Raw genomic sequence first — 20,104 nt, forward strand, 5'->3', positions numbered from 1 at the left:
CATTTGACCTCCATATTGACCTTTTTCAAGGCTTTCGCTTCCATTGGTGACAGCCACCTTGGGGTTTTGTTTTCTAATAAGTCCTTATATCTTATCCAAACGTTAAACAGCGCTTTCCTGACAATGTGGTTTTTGAATGCTTTATGTGCTTTGACCTTATCATACCATAGATATGCATGCCATCCAAATACATTGTTAAAACCTTCTAAATCCAAAATGTCAGTGTTTTCAAGAAGTAGCCATTCTTTCAACCAGCAAAAAGCTGCTGATTCATAGTAAAGTTTGAGGTCTGGCAGGGCAAATCCACCTCTTTCCTTTGCATCCGTTAGTATTTTAAATTTTATTCTGGGCTTCTTGCCCTGCCAGACAAATTTAGAAATATCTTTCTGCCACCTCTTGAAACAATCCATTTTGTCCACGATTTGCAAAGTTTGAAACAAAAACAACATTCTAGGCAATACATTCATTTTTATCGCAGCAATATGGCCTAGCAGTGAAAGCTTCAAATTTGACCAAATTTCTAAATCTTTTTTCACCTCAGACCAACATTTTTCATAGTTCTCTTGAAATAAGTTCCCATTTTTTGCTGTCATGTTAATCCCCAGGTATTTAACTATCTTAACCACTGTTAAACCTGTCTCATTCTGAAACCTCTCTCTTTCAATTGGTGTTAATTTTTTCTCTAAAACCTTAGTTTTTGACTTGTTCAATTTAAATCCTGCCACTTGACCAAATTCTTGAATCAGTTCTAAAACCCTTTTAGTACTAGATTCTGGCTCCTGTAACGTCAGTTGCGTCAGCATTTTATGCAACTTCTGGTTCCAGGCTCTAGCAGCCTGTTTAAGTCCATAAAGTCCTTCTGGAGTTTGCACACTAAATGTGCCTCATGTGGTTTCACAAAACCTTTGGGCTGTTTCACATAAATTTCCTCAGAAATCTGCCCATGTAGAAAAGCGGTAGCAATGTCTATGTGTTTCACCCTCATTTTCTTGGAGGCTGCAATGCTTAAAAGCATTCTTATGCTGCTGTACCTCACGGTTGGTGCAAAAACTTCATCATAGTCTTCACCAAAACGCTGTGAAAATCCCTGTGCTACAAGTCTAGCTTTGTAGCGCTGCACTTCTCCTTCTGACCCCTTCTTAACCTTGAAAACCCATTTACTGCCAATGGCCTTCTTACCGGGAGGCAGCTCAGTGAGTGTCCAGGTCTTGTTCTGATGCAGTGCATCCATCTCCTCCTGCGCGGCCTTCCTCCAGAGACTGGCTTCTGCAGCTGGCATCTCCTGTATCTCTTCCCAAGTGGAAGGTTCCTGCGGAAACGCCGACCCTGCAAAGTAGGACAGCCGTAATGGTGGGACACCTCTGTTGGTTCTGGATGAGCGCCTGACCTCTGGTTCTGCGACCGCATCAGCTTCCTCATCCTCCTCCAACGCAGGCATGTCCCCATCTGAGTCCTCCTCTTCATCTCTGGTGCCGCCAGGGTTCTGGTCCTCTGCGTCTTCTGGTGCGTCGCCTGTAGGGGGGCGCTGTAACACTCGAAGGCAGATTATTACTTTGTGGGGTCTCAAAAGGGAAATATACAAACTCTTGAGTCCTTTCTGACTCATCGGAAGAGTCCACAACAGTGTTCTTAGTGTCTACTTTTCCATATTCATCAAAATAAACCGCATGGTATGCATTTGTCTTACCAGTTTGTAAGTCCATAATTCTGTATCCTTTGCCTCCAGAGGCATATCCCACAAGGATACCTGCTTTTGCCCTGGAGTCAAGCTTGTGTCTGTGTTCCTTGGGCACGTGGAAGTAACACGGACTTCCAAACACACGTATGTGCGACAGATTGGGAGCTTTCCCATGCCAAAGTTCAAATGGTGTGCGCTCTGCTCCTTTTGTTGGCAGTCTATTCTGCAAATAGACCGAGGTGTACACTCCTTCGACCCACAGCTTCTGTGGCAAACATGCATCCTTTAGCATGCACCTTGTCATATCCATAATGGATCTAAACTTTCTCTCAGCTATGGCATTCTGCTGTGGTGTGTAAGGAATTGTGGTTACGTGTGCAATTCCTTCCTTGGCCAGGAGAGCCTGCATTTCATTTGAGCAGTACTCACCTCCATTGTCGCTCATTAACACAGCTGGAGCTCTCTGGAATTTATTCTTGACCATGGCAATGTACTCCTGGAGCTTGTCCACTATCTCACTCTTCTCTTTGAGGAAATATACAACACAAAATCTTGAAAAGTCATCCAGAAATATTAAAATATATCTATTCTTTCCCAGTGAGGGAACATTCATAGGTCCACATATGTCAGTGTGCACTATGTCAAGCACTTTGTTGCTTCTTTGTTCTGCACAACGTGGAAATGAAGGTTTTACAGCCTTCTCAGTAATACAGCTTACGCACTTTGCTGGAGCTTTGTTGCTCTGCTTTACCTGCAAACCTCTTACAAGTTCTCTTTTCTGTAGATCCAGAATGACGTTGGTGTCTCTATGTCCAAGCCTTCTGTGCCATAGGTCCAGATCTGCTTCATTCTTCTGGCTGGAATGTGCCACTTTTGCAGACTGGTTCTCTGAAAGATCAAGCTCATATACACCATTTATTAGCTTTGCTTGAGCAACCACTTTGCCATTTTTAGTCACCTTGCATTCGCCATTTCCAAATGTGATCTGGAAACCTTTCTTGTCCAAAGTGGACACGCTGATTAAATTGCAGCTCAGCTCTGGTACGTACAAAACTCTAGAGATTGTGTTCTCAATGCATTCATTGTTTATATTGCATTTCAGACTCATGGAACCTGCACCTTTTGCTTTAACAATGTTGCCATCTGCAATCTCAATTTCAAATCCTTCTTCATCATTTCTCTCATTTATCTCATTAAAATAGTCCTTTTTATATGAAAAATGCGAACTGGCACCTGAATCTAAAATCCATTTATTACGTTTATTTTCACGATTCTGGACAGCTAAGTTCCTTTCTTGCAGTAACCATGTGCATTCACATTTCCCCTTCTTTTCCCCTTTTGGCTGAAAGCGGTAGGGTTTCTTTGTTTTAGGAGCTTTGCAATTCTTTGCAATGTGTCCTTCTTTGTTACAATTGAAACAAATCACTTTCTTAGGCATCTCTTTCGACTTTGTAAATTGCCTAGATGCATAACTGCTGTCCATGCTTCTAGCATTTCTCACTGGAGATTCAGCTCTACCTCTACATTCTTCTTTTAAATAACCAATCAAGTCTTTAAAAGTCAGACCTTGTCTATGGTCCATCAAACTTTCAAATGCGCTAAAGCGTGGTCCAAGTGATGATAACAAAAATGCTATCTTTGTATCTTCATCAAAAGCTTTGGGAGTCAGATCAATTCTTTGAATAATCTCAGTAAACTTGTTGATGTGCTCTGTGAATCCCTCTTTTGAATTCATCCTCACTCTGGTTAATTTACACACCAAGTTTCTGAAGCAGTTTATGCTAGATTCTCCATACACGCGCTCAATATCTCTTAAGATTTGAGATGCATCATCTGTACTATTTATTAATGATAGCTGCTCATCACGAAGTCCACTCAAAATTATGTGTCTAGCTTCGCTGTTCATGCGTTTCCAAGCACTTATCTTGGCTAAATCTCTCTCAGTTGTCCCTGTAGGCTGAGGCTTTAAAGCTTCCAAAATGTGCTTATAATCTAAACATGCTATCAAGCGCTGCTTCCAGTGTATGAAATTGTGTTCATTCAGCACAGGCATTCCTAGCTTTGTATCACTATCAAAAGCTGCTCTAGCCATCTTAAAATCCAAAATTTGAAAATTCTTCAAAATTTCAAAATTTCTCAAAATTTGAAAATCAAAATCTCAAAATACAAAACAGTTCTTCACTGCCTTGGGTCACTGTGAACTCTGAGGGAAGGGGGGGGGTGTTTAATCCCCACTGCACAATGGAACAAAGGACCATGTGCTTACCAGGAAGTTAACTCAGAAAAATACTACTCAACTCAAAATCACAATCCAACGCAATCCTTCAAAAATACGCAGCAATATGCAATACTGGGCCCATAACCCTTTGTGGGAATGTTCTGGGGTGCAGGAGAGGATATATTGTGGGATTATATCCTAATCCAACTTGTGCTAAAAAGTTCCCAAAATATCAGCAGAGTTTATAGACATTCCCCATTAAGTTCGCAACGGTAACGCTTGCACAGGTTCGCTAGAACCTCTATAATAATTACTCTGGTAATTTCCCCTTTTGTTCCCTCTTAAAATACAAGACACAACACAGTCTTTATAAAAGTATAAAAGAGTTTACTCACGTTCTGTTCAGAATATGATCCCAGAAGGCAGACAGCTTAAAAAGGTAAAATACACTCAGAATCTATCTTGTAGTAAGATAGTCCCATCCTCTCTTGGCTGAGAGCCAAGAGGGCATCCTTGGATGTTTCCTCATCGAAGGAAGATGGCAGAGAGAGAGAGAGAGAGAGAGAGAGAGAGAGAGAGAGAGTGGCTGCCTGCCCTGTGCTTTTACCATTACCTGCACAGGTGAGGCCACACCCACCTCTGGTCACATGCGGAGGGCGTCCGTCCCAGGAAGTTTACCTGCTTGCTGGACTGACATCCCTCCCCATGTTCTAACATGTACACTCTAGGAATGTTGTCATTGACTGCTCCTGTGTTTACATCCCACAGTCCCCCCACCAGTTCCCTGGCTCTGAGCCTTCTTCCCTTGGGGGATCCCCAGTTGGTGCCACCTGCCACTCCAGGACAGCAAGCAATGAACAGAGCTGGTAGACATCCCAGTACCTTGCATCTTCTAGGTGCAGCTGGTGCTCATCTTTGTCAGGAAGGACCAGCTCAGCCGCATCAAGGAAGTGATGAGGGAGACAGTGGGCACAGGCATCATGGGGAAGACGGGGAGTAGACCCTGACAGCGGAATTCCCTACGTCTATCTTTCTGTCTGTCTATCTGTTTTTCTAATCTCTGCCAACCAGTTCCCCCCTCTTTCCTGCTTGCTCACTAACAGGCATCTTTGCTCCGCCCCTGCAGGGTAACAAGGGGTGTGTGGCCGTGAGGCTTGTCTGCAACAATACCAGCTTCTGCGTTGTCAATTCCCACCTTGCTGCCCACGTGGAAGACTTCGGGCGCCGAAACCAGGATTACAAGGATATCTGTGCCCAGATGAGCTTCCTGCCCCCTGACCAGGGTCTGCCGCAGCTGACAATCATGAAACATGAGTGCGTTTCGAGGGCTTGGAGGGAGAGAGCCTTGGCTGATGTAACTTGTTGGTCTCCGCTATCTGGAGAAGCAAATTGAGTCATGTTTCTGTAACTTTCCTGCCTGTGTGTAGCTCAGGGTAGGCAGCATTTGTTGTTGTTTAGTCGTTTAGTCGTGTCCGCCTCTGCGTGACCCCCTGGACCAGAGCACGCCAGGCCCTCCTGTCTTCCACTGCCTCCCGCACTTTGCTCAAACTCATGCTGGTAGCTTCGAGAACACTGTCCCACCACCTCGTCCTCTGTCGTCCCCTTCTCCTTGTGCCCTCCATCTTTCCCAACAACAGAGTCTTTTCCAGGGAGTCTTCTCTTCTCCTGAGGTGGCCAAAGTCTTGGAGCCTCAGCTTCAGGATCTGTCCTTCCAGTGAGCACTCAGGGCTGATTTCCTTCCGAATGGAGAGGTTTGATCTTCTTGCAGTCCATGGGACTCTCAAGAGTCTCCTCCAGCACCAGAATTCAAAAGCATCCATTCTTCGGTGATCAGCCTTCTTTATGGCAGGCAGCATTGTGCTCTCCAAATGTTGATTGACCAAAATTCCCATAATTGCTAAGAATTGGCCTTGCTGACGGGCTCATGAGAGTTCCACTTCAGCAACACCAGGAGGGTGCAGTGTTGGCGATCCCTGCTGCTGCAGCTGCACCACTAAGGTTTCTACTAGAGCAGCCAGAAGTGCCCAGCACTGTAGGCTCCTGCTTCATTCAGGGCAGGCAGATACTAAACATCTGTGGAAGCGAGTGCTGGGCTTCATTCATTAATTTCTGTTTATTGTGGGGATTTCTTCCCCAGAGTGGCTAATTTAAAATAATAATCAGAAATGCACCTCAAGATAATTTAAAGCATTTAAACAATACCTTAATAGCAGCGGATCTAAAGAGAGCAACATAAGCCGAGTGGCAGAGATGTATTAGATTAGATTATAGCAAATGTGGGCAACTTCTCCAGTGATCGGGGTGGGAGTTGCAGTTTGTTATGGGCAGTAACACGAAAGCAGAGCGGCCATTTTGCATGGAGAAGGTTCCCGGCTCAGTCACCAGTGTGTGCAGATCGGGCTGGGCATGATCTCTGCCTGAAAGCTGCTGCCAGTCCATGTAGTCCGTCCTGAGCTTGATGGGTCAATGGTCTGCCTCAATATAAGGTAGCTTCCTATGTTCCTGTGTCTGTGTACTACAGCAGGGTTTGGAGGGCCACAAGCGCCCTGCCCATGAATTAACGAACCAGGGGAAATTCTAAAAGTCTTTGCTGAAAGGACATCAAAGCAGGGGCCAGGTGAACCTCTTTGGGAGATTATTCTGAAAGGTCGGGTGCCATGACTGAAAAGGCCCTGCCATGCTTGAAAGAGCAGGAGTTCCCTGGGAAAGGGATTCTAGTCAGTGGAGAGGCAGTGCAAACATAAGTGGGCCTTCTTCTGGTACCCTTTTCCCAAACCTTGAAACACTTGAAAGGCCAAATGGGATGCTCTGAATTGGGCCTGGAAGCAGTTCAAGAGCCAGTCTAGTTCACAGAGCACGAGCCTCATATGATCATACTGCCCAATCCTAGTTATCAGTCTTACTACATATTGCAGGAAGTGGCAGCAGGCTGCCCCCCGCCCCCCGACCCCGTGAGCTAGCCTGTAGCTGTGGTTGCTTTGCTTTTTTCCAGCATTGTCATCTGATCACTAAAAATGAGCTTCAGAGACTTCTGACCTACGACCAGGTGAGAGACATCTTTGTGTTATATGTGGTGGTTTAGGATATTGCCCTGTTTATTTCCTTTGTCTGGGATACCCCAGCCTAGGCTAGAGAAACCACTTTCAGGCAGTTAGGAGCAAAGAACATAGGATGACTGCGACTTCTACAAATGCTTTTTAAGGTTGCAGGTTTGTGCAACCTGAATTAGAAGCAAGTCCCAATTAAGTTGGAGGGTTGCCTTGGAATAAGTAGGACTGCTCTGCAATTTCCCAGTTAGAGGGCTTTCCTAGCTCAGCACACGCTCCAGATGTTGTTGGACTCCCATCAGCCCCAGCATAGCTGCTGTCCAGCAATATCTAAAGGTCTAAGGTTTCCTGCTCTAGGTTTTGCATCTGTCTGGAAAATCTGCGTTGCTCACATGTTCTTATCAGCAGATACTTCCATTAAGTCCATTTAAATTGCTGGTGCTTTTTCTTTTACATTTTTCTCTCCAAGGTTTGTGTGTTCATCATGTTGACGACCTTTCTCCCACTTGGCATAAGGATCATTGGTATTTTGTGTTGAAACAGAGGCCTGATTGCTGCACCTTATGGTGGATTTAAACTCTGTGAGCGTAGTCATGCCTTAGCCCTTTGAGAAGGATGCTGCAAGGAAGGCAAGGGGGGCAGCCTCAGACTTCCAACATATGCAAAACCATCATAAAACATTAAAAACTTCCCTAAAGGCTGTATAGTTACTTATCTCCTTGACATCTGACGGGAGGGTGTCCCACAGGGCAGGTGCCACTACTCAGAAGGCCCTCTGCCTGGTTCCCTGTAACTTCGCTTCTCACAGTGAGGAAACCGCCAGAAGGCCCTCGGTGCTGGACCCTGATGCCTGGGCTGAACAATGGGGATGGAGACACTCTTTCAGGGCTGAGGCCATTTAGGGCTTTAAAGGTTGGCGCCAACACTCAGAATTGTGCTCAGAAACGTGCTGGGAGCCAACGTAGGATGCAAAAGGATGGTTTTGCAGTTGCTCATATTGTCGGGGGTGTATTCTGGTGGTGGTTAACAGTTTGTATGGATTATTGGTACATATAACGTTGCATATTGTAGGTATGGCTAACCTGTGGTCTGCCAGATGTTACTGAGCTGCAGTTCCTGTTGGCTCCAGCCATCATGGCCAGTAATCAGGGATGATGGGAATTGTAGTTCTGCAGCATTGTGAGGGCCACGTGTCTGCTGCTCCTGAGTTAGAGGATTTTCCTGTCGTGTGATGCAGCAAAGTAATTTAAGATGACATGGGGCAAAAATGCACAAGCATCCTGTACCTTTAATAAGTGTGTATAAGATAGGATTTCAGCAGGTATACCCCTTTTTTTGCACTTGGCTAACCTACTAGTAGGGACGCGGGTGGCGCTGTGGGTTAAACCACAGAGCCTAGGGCTTGACGATCAGAAGGTCGGCGGTTCGAATCCCCGCAACGGGCTGAGCTCCCGTTGCTCGGTCCCTGCTCCTGCCAACCTAGCAGTTCGAAAGCACGTCTAAGTGCAAGTAGATCAATAGGTACCGCTCCGGCGGGAAGGTAAACGCCGTTTCTGTGTGCTGCTCTGGTTTGCCAGAAGCGGCTTAGTCATGCTGGCCACATGACCCGGAAGCTGTACGCCGGCTCCCTTGGCCAATAAAGCGAGATGAGTGCGGCAACCCCAGAGTCGGTCACGACTGGACCTAATGGTCAGGGGTCCCTTTGTTGTTGTTGTTGTTTAGTCGTTTAGTCGTGTCCGCCTCTTCGTGACCCCATGGACCAGAGCACGCCAGGCACTCCTGTCTTCCACTGCCTCCCGCAGTTTGGTCAGACTCATGTTTGTAGCTTCGAGAACACTGTCCAACCAGGGGTCCCTTTACCTTTACCTTTAACCTACTAGTACTTCACCTTGGTCTTCCAGCACAACAGTGGCTGTTAATAGACTCCATGGTCAGGCAACAGGGGGTCTTTTGCTTCTCTGCTGATTAGCGATTTCTTTTTGGCTTTAGCTAAACATTCAGCGTACCCAAAAGACAGCTTTTGCTGATTTCACAGAGGGAGAGATCAAGTTCATCCCGACGTACAAATTCAACTCTAAAACAGATCCTGCTTGATAGTTGAGCCTTTGTAAGTAAGTCCTCTCAATCATTCTTCTGCAAGGCTTGTTTGTTTTTCCTAGTCTGCCGAGATGCTAGTAGTGTCCTGCCTTTCCATCCTCCTGAGCAGGCTAGTAAAAATATATTTTAAACATGGCTTTCTGCTAAGCAAGCTGTTGGAGGAGGGCTAGAGTTGAGGGCTGGACGGACTTCCTTTCCTCCGCAGTCAGAATGGACACCAAGCCACGGAGGAAGAGAGAGATCCAGCTCTCCTTCACCTGCTCACTTTGCTTGCATGGAATTCCGGGTTGCCAAAGGCTGCTAGGCGAGTTGTGAAATGCAAGGCTGTGATATGTTGTCTTCCTCAAGCCATCCCTGCTCTGCAAATGTTTTGGCTCCTTTCCCCCACATTTGTCCTGATAACCAGCATCCTCTGTTTCGTGGTGTGTATAAGCGGTGTTGCAGTTCCTTGAAAGGTGCAGCAGGCTGAATGAGACTCCTCTTTGTGTCAAGGAAGTCTGGGAATTAGACTTGGTGCTCTCTCAAGATGAGTCTGCCAGGGCATAAGAGCATGAGAGCAGCCCTGCTGGATCAGGCCATTGGTCCATCTGGCCCAGCATCCTGTTCTCACATTGGCCAATGAGATGCCTCTCGGGGAGCCCACAAACAGGACCTGAGTGCAACAGCACACTCCCCTCCTCCAAGCCATACTGCTTCTCTTGGTGGAGTATGTGCGGTGGCCATTATGGCTAGTAGCCATTGAGCCTCACCATCCAGGATTTGGCATGTTCTTGTGGTTCTTGACAACTGTCAGAAGCCACCTAGGCCTGCTACTTTCATTGCTCTTGCTGTGGTAATGGGGAAATCAAAAGGACAGGCGGAACATGTAGTGACGAAGCCGGAAAACGGCAGGCTCCTTTGGGCAGCATATCAGGTGCCAGAAAGGGTCTTTTGGATCACTGAAAAAATAGTGTCTGAACAAGAATAACGGGGCCCCTTGCTTTGGGGAAGGATCATCATTTGGTGGTGTGCCATATGCTTTGTATGCAGAGTCTCAAGTTGAAACTCTATGGCACCTCCACCTGAAAAAGGATTGGGCCACAGAGAGCTGCTGCCAGCCAGAGTAGACTTAATTAATGAATTGTGGGGTTGGAAGGGATCACGAGGGTCATCTAGTCCAACCCCCTGCAATGTAGGAATCCAAACTGGGGGAGGTCAGAAATTCATTCTGACCTGGTAGAAGGCAGCTTTTGATTTCCTAACAACTCTCTCCATGAGGCAAAATGCCTGCACACCTGCAAGGTCCGCCCCTTCAGAAGCTGGACTCCCAAGCCCCATCATCTCCAGCTCTTGACCGTGGTCAAGATCACAGGCCGTGTGTGGAGCCAAAGTTTGACTGCGTGAGCCTTGTGTGTTGCCTCAGCCAGTCCAACAGTCCTGGTGTCTCTCCTGTCTCCTTGCAGTGGGAAGTGCCGTGTGCCAGCATGGTGTGAGCCAATCCTCTGGAGAGGAGGCAGCGTGAATCAGCTCAGCTACCGAAGCCACATGGAATTGAAAAGGAGCGACCACAAGCCCGTCAGCTCCCTCTTCCTCACAGGGGTAACACCTGCCCTGGCCAGGGCTATCGTCTATTCGGGGGTTTTAGTTGCCTGCTATGTGGCACCTCCTCGAATCTGGGCAGGCCCTGACCAACAACCAGGCCCCTTTCCTTTTCCTTTTTTTTTAATGATATTTATTAAGGTTTCCAATAAAAAGAACACATCAATAAAAAATTAAAAAGAAAAAAGAAATACACAATTCAAAAATACACAATACATAATCCAAAAAATACAAAAAACAAAATAATAATAATAATAATAATAAATTTTATTTATATCCCGCCCTCCCCAGCCGAAGCCGGGCTCAGGGCGGCTAACAACACTAAAATAGTGCAACATTATAAAAACATCAAAGAATTAATTAAAATCAAAATTGATGGCAACCATAAACTAAAGTATTGTAAAGATTGCCAAAGGAGGGAGTCAGGCTGCGCCCTGACCAAAGGCCTGGTGGAACAGCTCTGTCTTGCAGGCCCTGCGGAAAGATGTCAAGTCCTGCAGGGCCCTTGTCTCTTGTGACAGAGCGTTCCACCAGGATGGAGCCGCAGCCGAAAAAGCCCTGGCTCTAGTTGAGGCCAGCCTAACCTCTCTGAGGCCTGGGACCTTCAAGATGTTTTTATTTGAAGACCGTAAGTTCCTCTGTGGGGCATACCAGGAGAGGCGGTCCCGTAGATACGAGGGTCCTAGGCCGTATAGGGCTTTGAAGGACAAAATAATTTGAAAGACAAAAAAGAAAACAATTAAAAACAATACCACCTTTTCATCTCCATTTTTAAATTTACTTATTTTCTGGACCTCCTCGTACCTCCCTCTTTTGTATTCCATTTCAAATTGTTTGTCCAGCAATTTCTTTCCCTCTTTTTTAATCCCAATCTTTAATCTTAATATAATATAACATTAAATTTTACCTCTTAAAAACCAAATTTCCATTTCCTTTAACTTTTTTAATCCTAATCCTTAATCTTAATCTATATATAACTTTAAATCCTGTACAGCTGGAAGCCACTTATTTTCAATCCAACATCACTCTAACATTCTTTAATTTTGCAATGTTTCTGCAGATAGTCTTTGAATTTCTTCCAATCTTCCTCCACCGACTCTTCTCCCTGGTCCCGGATTCTGCCAGTCATTTCCGCCAGTTCCATATAGTCCATCAGTTTCATCTGCCATTCCTCCAGTGTGGGAAGCTCTTGTGTCTTCCAATACTTTGCGATGAGTATTCTTGCTGCTGTTGTTGCGTACATAAAGAAAGTTCTCTCCTTTTTTAACACCGTTTGGCCGACTATGCCCAGGAGAAAGGCCTCTGGTTTCTTGAGGAAGGTATATTTAGATACCTTTTTTAATTCATTATATATCATTTCCCAGAAAGCCTTAATCTTTGGGCACGTCCACCAAAGGTGAAAAAATGTACCTTCAGTTTCTTTACATTTCCAACATTTATTATCGGGCAAATGATAGATTTTTGCAAGCTTGACTGGAGTTATGTACCACCTGTACATCATTTTCATAATATTCTCTCTTAGGGCATTACATGCCGTAAATTTCATACCTGTGGTCCATAACTGTTCCCAGTCAGCGAACATAATGTTGTGTCCAACGTCTTGTGCCCATTTAATCATAACAGATTTTACCGTTTCATCCTGAGTGTTCCATTTCAGCAGCAAGTTATACATTCTTGACAAATTCTTAGTTTTGGGTTCTAACAGTTCAGTTTCTAATTTGGATTTTTCCACCTGGAAGCCAATTTTCTTGTCCAATTTAAATGCCTCCATTATCTGAAAATAATGAAGCCAGTCTCGTACTTTGTTTTTTAGTTTTTCAAAACTCTGCAATTTCAGTCTATCTCCATCTTGTTCCAAAATTTCCCAATATTTCGGCCATTTGACCTCCATATTGAGCTTTTTCAAGGCTTTCACTTCCATTGGTGACAGCCACCTTGGAGTTTTATTTTCTAATAGATCCTTATATCTTATCCAACCAGGCCCCTTTCCACAGAGCTCCTCCTTGGCCAATGACTTCCGGTGCAAGGAGTGGGCAGGTTTTGGCTCTGTTAAATCCCTAGGCTTCCATTCTCCACTGTTCTGAGTACACGCTGCTCCTGCCGGCATGGCAGACCACATGGGCTGAACTGTATACCTTAACCGTTGGCTCCATTCATGCAATGGAGCTTCTGTGGTACTTGGCTTGGAGCATTTGGCTTCAGCCCATTGGCTCTGGAAGTCACAGCCGCTGCCATCCCTAGGGAAGCTCTCAGAGTTACAGTACTTGCCTCTTTCAGGGCTGGGAACAGGGGGGTGCATCAGGCCTTTCTGCTCTTAGCTCATACCCCCCCCCCTTTTAGTCCATAGCCCCAACAAATGTGCTCTGTCCCCCCCCCCCCATAGGTGAAGGTTGTGGATGACCGACGGTACCGGAAAGTGTTTGAGGATATTGTTCAGTTGATGGACAGGATGGAGAACGAATTCCTTCCCTCCCTGGAGGGAGGTAAAGACGAATAGGATCCTCTCCAACCCCTTAAAGAGGGTTTGCTGCACAAAGATCAGGGGGGGAAGAAGCCCTTGGCCCATCTAGCTCAGTCTTAAGCGGTTCCCCAGGATTTCCGGGGGATCTCTCCCAGCCCTACCTGGAGATGCTGGGGATAGAACCTGGGACCTTTGCATGCAAGGCAGATGCCCTTCCACTGAGCGGCAGCCTCTTCCTCGCAGGCAAAGACTCGAGGGGTAGCCAGCGTGGTGCCCTCCAGATGCTGGACTACAACTCCCATCATCCCCAGCCAACATGGCCAGTGGCAAGTGCAGCAAGATCTGGAGAGCCCCACGTGGACCTGTTGCATGTGCAGTCCCCTAAATGAGAGCCCGGGGCCAAGGACAAACTTCCCCCGGAGCACGTTTCCTTGCCTCTGCTGAAGGCAAGCACTCTCTTTCCTCCCCCCCCCCCTTTTGCTCTGCAGTTTCCATTTGAGAATGTGAAGTTCCGGTAGCTGCAGAAGGAGAAGTTCCAGATCACAAACAACGGGCAGGTCACCCTCCACTTCTCCTTTATCCCCAAGCTCAGTGACAGCCAGTACTGGAAGCCATGGCTTCGCGCTGAGCCCTGCGAGGGATACTTGGAGCCCAGCGCGTCTCTCTCTGGAATCAGGGAACTGTAGAGTTGGAAAGGGACCCCAAGGCTCATCTAGGGAAGGCCTTGGTTTCCTTTTCATCCCCCCTTTTCCCCTCCTCTTCCCAACCCTCCTCCCTCAAACCTTGGGAGTTTGGTAGAGCAGGGGAGGCTTAACATTTGTGGGCTGCATTGCCCCATGCTCCAAGGGCCACACGTCAAAGCAGCTGAGCCCAAAGTGTAAAAGTGTGTGTGACCAGCTTTAAACAAACACACACACACAAATGAATTGAAGCCAAACAATGCTGGAGGGTCCCCAAACACCTTTTGGCATCGCAGGGAACCAGTGAGAGCAGTCCGTCCAAAAATTACTTAAAAAAAAAAAAAAAGCGTATTTTTATGTTGTGGAGGCACAAAAATATCTTGGGGAACATATAGAACTAGCCAAACTTTTAAAAACTCAATGAAATGTAAACTAAAAAAGAAAGTTACATCGGGGGCGCAAAAATCCTTTCCCTTTTTATATTCTTTTGTTAGGATCACTTTCTCTCACCCCCCCAGTATCCTGTCACCATCTTCTGTGCAGCTGCTGCTTTGGAGGACTAGAGAGGAAAGTGAGGTGGGGGTGGGAACTGAGTCGCTTCTTCTCCTAATTCTTGAAGTTAAGGTTTCCCCCATACACCTGTGAGAACAGGAGGCTGTACTAGATGGGCCATTGGCCTGATCCAGCAGGCTCACATTGTGTCCTTCTGTTCAATTCTTCACCGTCTTCACTTTTAATTTACAGACAAGCCAACGTGGCTGTGCCAAAGAGTGTATCTACCTGACCTCCTCCCGTTTTAGGTGAGACGGTGGACATTTCCCTGGATGTGTACGTCAGCAAGGAAGAGAAGATTGAGGCTATCTTTGTCCTTCACCTTGACCGTGGCAAGGACTATTTCCTCACCATCAGGGGGAGCTACCTACCAAGCTGCTTCGGGACCTCCTTGGAAGCCTTGTGCTGGGTGAGGCAGCCGCTTGGCGAAGTTCCCGTCACCAGACTTATTGACCTGGTAGGGAAAGGGGTTGATTTACCTGGCAGGTTCATCTGCTGGATGTCTACCCTTCCCACTCTGCTTGCCTGCTTGAAAAACAGCTGCTCTTCCACTCAGCAATGTGGGGGCTGGGGGTCCTCCGCTGCATTCAGCTTCAGCTTCTGTAGCTGTGCATCCGCTTCCTGTGTGCTGTTCATGCCCTTTGTTTGCCTTGACTGAGTCATCCCAGGTTCTGGTCCTCCCACCTGCCCTTTCGCAGGGCCACTGAACCGTGTGCATTTCCCTGCCATCTGCCCAGATACTGTTCAGCCAACGGGCTGTTTCTTTCTCTTCTCAGGGCCTGTGCCATTAACACCCTTGGTTGTCTTTTGCTCTTGCCTTCCTCCTCTGATCTCAGGGAGAAGACAGCTTCCTAGAAAAGGTAACAGTTGGTTTGCTATCCTCTAGATGTTCTTGTAGCGGGCTCAAATCAGGTACAGGCAACGCCCCGTTTACACGGGGGTTGCGTTCCGAGGTACCGTGCGTTTAAATGAAATTGCGTATATTGGGGACAGCATTGGAAAAGCCTGCAAACACCCTCTGAACTGGGTCCTAATCAACAGCTGCCCTGGGGATGAGGGGATCAAATTCTCCATCCTTGCCAACTCCTTTTAGTGATGGGCTGCTTGCCACTGCTGTGCTCCTAAAGCTCTCTTGCTCCCCCCTCCTCTCTTTCTCTTTCTCTTTCTCTTGAATGTGGTAGCTTGAGATAGAACTAACCACCCTGAACATTTCTGGAGAGGAAGATGGGAAGGAGGCAGGAGGCATGGTTCACCAGCTGCTGTGTGCTGCATTGCCCAGACAAAGTCGTGGGCTGGGGCTCCAGCTGTTGCTCAGTTTCTACCACTGCCTCTGCAACGTGCTCTAGACAAGGGGTGGTGAACATGTGACCCCATCATCTCATCATGCTGGCTGGGGCTGCAGCCCATCAACCTATGAAGGCCCATCCATGTTCTGTTGCTGTTTTTGTTCCTTATTTCCTGCCCTTCACCCTAAGGTCCCAGGGCAGGTTCCAGCAATTTAAATAAAATGTTAGCCAAACCTCATGTCCACAGCTGCATATTCAGTAAGCTTTTGGGTGAGCTGCACATCCGGAGTGGGAGGATTACGAGCTGCATATTAATAGGGGGAGGGGGAGCTTGGATTTGGGGTGCGAGCAATTTGTTTTTTGTTTTCCCCCTTGAGATGCTTGCTGTGGCTAGGGCCGGGCGATATGTCAATATAGCTATATTTTCAAATCAGCTTGAAGTCTAGATAGTGAGACTGGTTTCATAATTTCTGACCTGGCAATATATTGCGAAACATGATGTGTGTGTGTACTATGCAAAAAAACACCATGTGGGGGGAACCGTGAAGCCAGACAATGCTTCTCGAGATTCCTGCAGCCCCTGTGGACTCTGCCGGTTCAGCTTTCCCCTGCCCTCCTGCAGGGGGCAGCAAAAATCACAATGCGGGGGGAACCGTGAAGCCAGCCAATGCCTCTACATAGCTCCATCTTATTTCAGACATCGTGATATATTGGTGTATTGCAATGTTTAGCTAGTGATATATCACCGTGTTGAAAGCCAGCTATCGCCCAGCCCTACCTAGTTGTGGCCTCAGAGGGCAAGACTTGTCCACCCAGCTGGAGCAAGGAAAGAATGCATACAGGCACACACTCTGTCAGGCTCTCATGCCAGTCCCGCTTGTCATTGGACCTCCAGGAGAAGCAGTTTCTGGATATCGTACCCCAGGATGGTGATGACTCCACTGAGCGGCCAAGGAGATCTGGCTTTTGGTGGACCACCTCTTCAAGAATGCCTGCCACCAGGTGAGCTGAGGGGGACGGTACCATTGAAAGGATGGGTGTTGGCTGGAATCCAGTACCAGTTTTGGGGTGTGCAGGTTCCAAACATCCCAATTGATTTATATCTTAGCTACCGACTCGCTCTTACAAGAAGAAGAAGAAGAAGAAGAAGAAGAGTTTGGATTTGATATCCCGCCTTTCACTCCCCTTCAAGAGTCTCAAAGCGGCTAACATTCTCCTTTCCCTTCCTTCCCCACAACAAACACTCTGTGAGGTGAGTGGGGCTGAGAGACTTCAAGGAAGTGTGACTGGCCCAAGGTCACCCAGCAGCTGCATATGGAGGAGCGGAGACGCGAACCCGGTTCCCCAGATTACGTGACTACCGCTCTTAACCACTGCACCACACTAGCTCTCAAACTCCTGCTGTGAGTATAGTGGCACCTTGGTGGAGCGGCAGCGGGTGGGGCATCCAGCATACGGTCTTCCTTAGAGCGGCTCAGAAGAACCCAAGTGTTCCCAACCATTGTCTGTCTCTCCCTAGCAAAGCGGCTCTCTGAGACTCGCCACTAGAAGAAGCGGGGAATGATTTCACTCTCCCATTGCCCCAAATCAGGAGAAGGGTAGTAGGAATGCTACTGTGGAAAGCAGGCGGGATACAATTCTCAGCCCTTGTGCCAGCTCTCTTGGTGATGGGCTTCTCTCCATTGGGGCATTCCTCGACCTCACATTATGCACCCCAGGGCTGGATTGTTCTGCATGCTATCCAGGATGTACCTCATCCCTTCCGAACGCATGGGTGATACTCTGCTTCAGGAGGACCTCTTCCAGACCCCGGGCACGCAGGACGAGCTGCAGGAGAGAATTGAGTGCCTGGACACCAGCATTCCCGAGACGATCCGTATCCTCTTTGGGGGGCATTGTTGGGGAGCAGGGCTGCTTGGTGGTTTTCTTTCGCTCTTGGCTGGAGTGGACCTCACTTTTATATACCTGGTGGCTTAGGTTCCTAGGCCACCCCATCCTTAAGGCTCTGGGACACAGCACAATGAAATGCCCACAGTCAAGTCCAGTCATGCATCCAAACAGCTTCACAGCTTTAACCCCCATTTGAAAACATCAGCCTGGCTAGATAGAGCAGAGGTGGGGAATCTTGACAGGCCCGCAGGCCCCACATCTAGCATCATACGTGGTGTCAAGGTAAAGACATGGCTGCAAAGGAGCTTCAAGGGTGCGTTCAATTGTTCTTTGGCAAGCAGGGTTTCTTGACCGCACTTTTGGAGTTGACCACTAGTATTTGCTGTTTGGATTGAAACCATGCCTGCAGAAGGACATTTCCTCGGCAGATCAGCTTTGCAGGCAGCTTCGTCAAGAGGGGAGGTGTGGGATAATTACAGTGGGGTGGCTCAGTTGGTAGAGCGTGACACCCTTAATCTCAGGGCTGCGGGTTCAAAATGTGGGGTAATAAGCAAAGGATTTTAGGTATACTAAAAACAACAAGACCGCCCATAAAATGTATGCTATTGCCATGCCAATATGAGAGAAAATTAGTTGGAGGGTGGCAAGGGATGGGGCCACGGACCCCTGATTGGGAATAACGGAACTAGATGGTCCTCGGTGTCCCTTCCAACTCCACAATTCTAGGATCCTGTGTCTTAAACACAAATCTTGAGGAATAGTGTGTGTGTGTGTGTGTGTGTTTCTGTTTGAACTTTCCCAGCCTTTGCTTTATTCTGATTTGCGCTTGCGTCCCTACTCCCCACGTGTAGAATTGCTATACCTTTGGATTTGGACATTCAAGCGTTTCCCGCATGGACACTTGTTTCCAACGGCCAAATCCCGGCGGCGGATGGCAACCCTACCCACTTGTGCCAGATTGCCTGGCATACATTACAAGCATCTAGTCACATAGATTCTCCAGAATCCCGGGGCTAGCCCACCTGACGGGAAGAGTCCGCGACCAGAAGGAGGAGGAGTACCAGGAAGAATGGACAAAATTCAAAGATTATTTAGCTAAATATTTCAAGATAACCTAATTGGAAAAGCTTGCAAATATGAGAGAGGCTTAGGATTTAAATATGTAAGGATAGGAATTAAGATGTTTCAAGCTAGATTAGAAAGAATGAAAGATGTGAAGTGATCAAGGGTTTTTTTGTGTGTTTTTTTGAGAAGATTGATTTTGGAAAACTGTTAAAATGAAATACAATGAAATTCAACCAGGGGGATTTGAGGAAGTCACTTAACAATGTTATCAAGATTGGTTTAATTACAATTAGGATGTATGTTTGTTTGTTTGTTTGTTTGTTTGTTTGTCTTAAATATTTTTTGGAAAATTAATTAAAAAAACTGAAAAGAAAAACACCATAGATTATCCAGAATCCCAAGCACCGACACTGTGAAACTTTCATAGGAATAAAAGGTAGGGGGAAAGGAGGCACAATGTCAAGCAGGCAACAGAATAAACCCGAGCACTGTGGGTCTAAAACCGGCCTCTGAATCTCTTGCTCCCCACTCTGCCCTTCTAACAATACCATTTTTTTGCTTGCTGGATGGCTGTGTGCAATGAGACCTCAGCCACTGAGGAAGGGTGCTGGCCCGGTGGGAGAAGTATGTGCTTGGCATGCAGGCGATCCAAAAATCAATTCAAGAGCAAAATTCCAGTTCTCATGTTTTCTGTCGAAATGGCTAATTTAAAGGGGAATAGCATGGTGCCTTCCACAGAGTCAGACCACTGAGCCGCCAAACTCCTTAAGGGAGGACCAGAGCTCGCTGGTGATGCAGGTCCCAGAACAGTCTCCAGCATCTCCAGGTGAAACTGAAAACATCACCTGCCTGGAACCTTGTAGAGCCACTGCCAATCAGTACAGACAGTGCTGAGTTAGGTAGCTATGATCCATCCACCATCACCCTTTGCCCGAAGCAAAGGCACATCGCTGGTCCAAATCTTTGAAAGACTTTCCCTGCTCACCAAGCCACCTGCCCTCCTTTATGCATTGCCGATGGCTTATCAAAGGGATCCTCACTGCAAGTCTCATCAAGGCAGACAGCTTGATGAAATCTTGGTGCCCTTTCTTACAAAATGCTAACAGGGACAATGGCCCCAGTTGCCCTCTGGACTCACAGGGTGCAGCTTACTTTGGAGCCATCAATTGTACACATTTGGAATGGCCCTTGAGAAAGGATAGTCTGCCTATATTCAGCAGCTTACCACCTTGTTGTTTGTTAAAAACTTGAATAAAAAGCATGCTTAAAATAAAACAGGAAAGATGAAATTTTGCTGGCTTCTTGAGAAAAGAATAATGCCTCATTATTTGTATCTGCTTTTAAATGTTGCTTCTCTTCTCTTTGTAATGAGTTTTACTGGGTCCGTGGTCATTTTAAGTTGCTTACCTTCCCTAAAATATATAAATCTACTCGACTGGAAACTTTTATTATCCAAATTCAAACCCACTTTGGATAGCAAAATTCCTGGAGTGGGGAGGAGGGTTCAGTGTTCTAATAGATTAGATATGGACAGTCCTTCAGTACAGCAAAA

At 46.8% G+C, this 20,104-nt stretch overlaps 1 pseudogene across 1 annotated transcript in view; it reads left to right on the forward strand.

Annotated features, from left to right (window-relative positions):
- Nucleotides 1–20,104, forward strand: part of LOC308467691 (inositol polyphosphate 5-phosphatase OCRL-like) — a 38,294-nt pseudogene that overhangs the window by 16,615 nt on the left and 1,575 nt on the right. The window contains exons 5-15 of the transcript in view: nucleotides 4,793–4,892; nucleotides 5,000–5,250; nucleotides 6,889–6,942; nucleotides 8,933–9,036; nucleotides 10,483–10,618; nucleotides 13,002–13,112; nucleotides 13,568–13,733; nucleotides 14,560–14,768; nucleotides 15,148–15,171; nucleotides 16,493–16,599; nucleotides 17,389–17,515. The product of the transcript in view is annotated as an inositol polyphosphate 5-phosphatase OCRL-like (transcript). The remainder of the gene's footprint in view (nucleotides 1–4,792; nucleotides 4,893–4,999; nucleotides 5,251–6,888; nucleotides 6,943–8,932; nucleotides 9,037–10,482; nucleotides 10,619–13,001; nucleotides 13,113–13,567; nucleotides 13,734–14,559; nucleotides 14,769–15,147; nucleotides 15,172–16,492; nucleotides 16,600–17,388; nucleotides 17,516–20,104) is intronic.

This window comes from Podarcis pityusensis, assembly GCF_964106645.2.
Source record: "Podarcis pityusensis genome assembly, chromosome: W".
Classification (NCBI taxonomy): Eukaryota; Metazoa; Chordata; class Lepidosauria; order Squamata; family Lacertidae; genus Podarcis; species Podarcis pityusensis.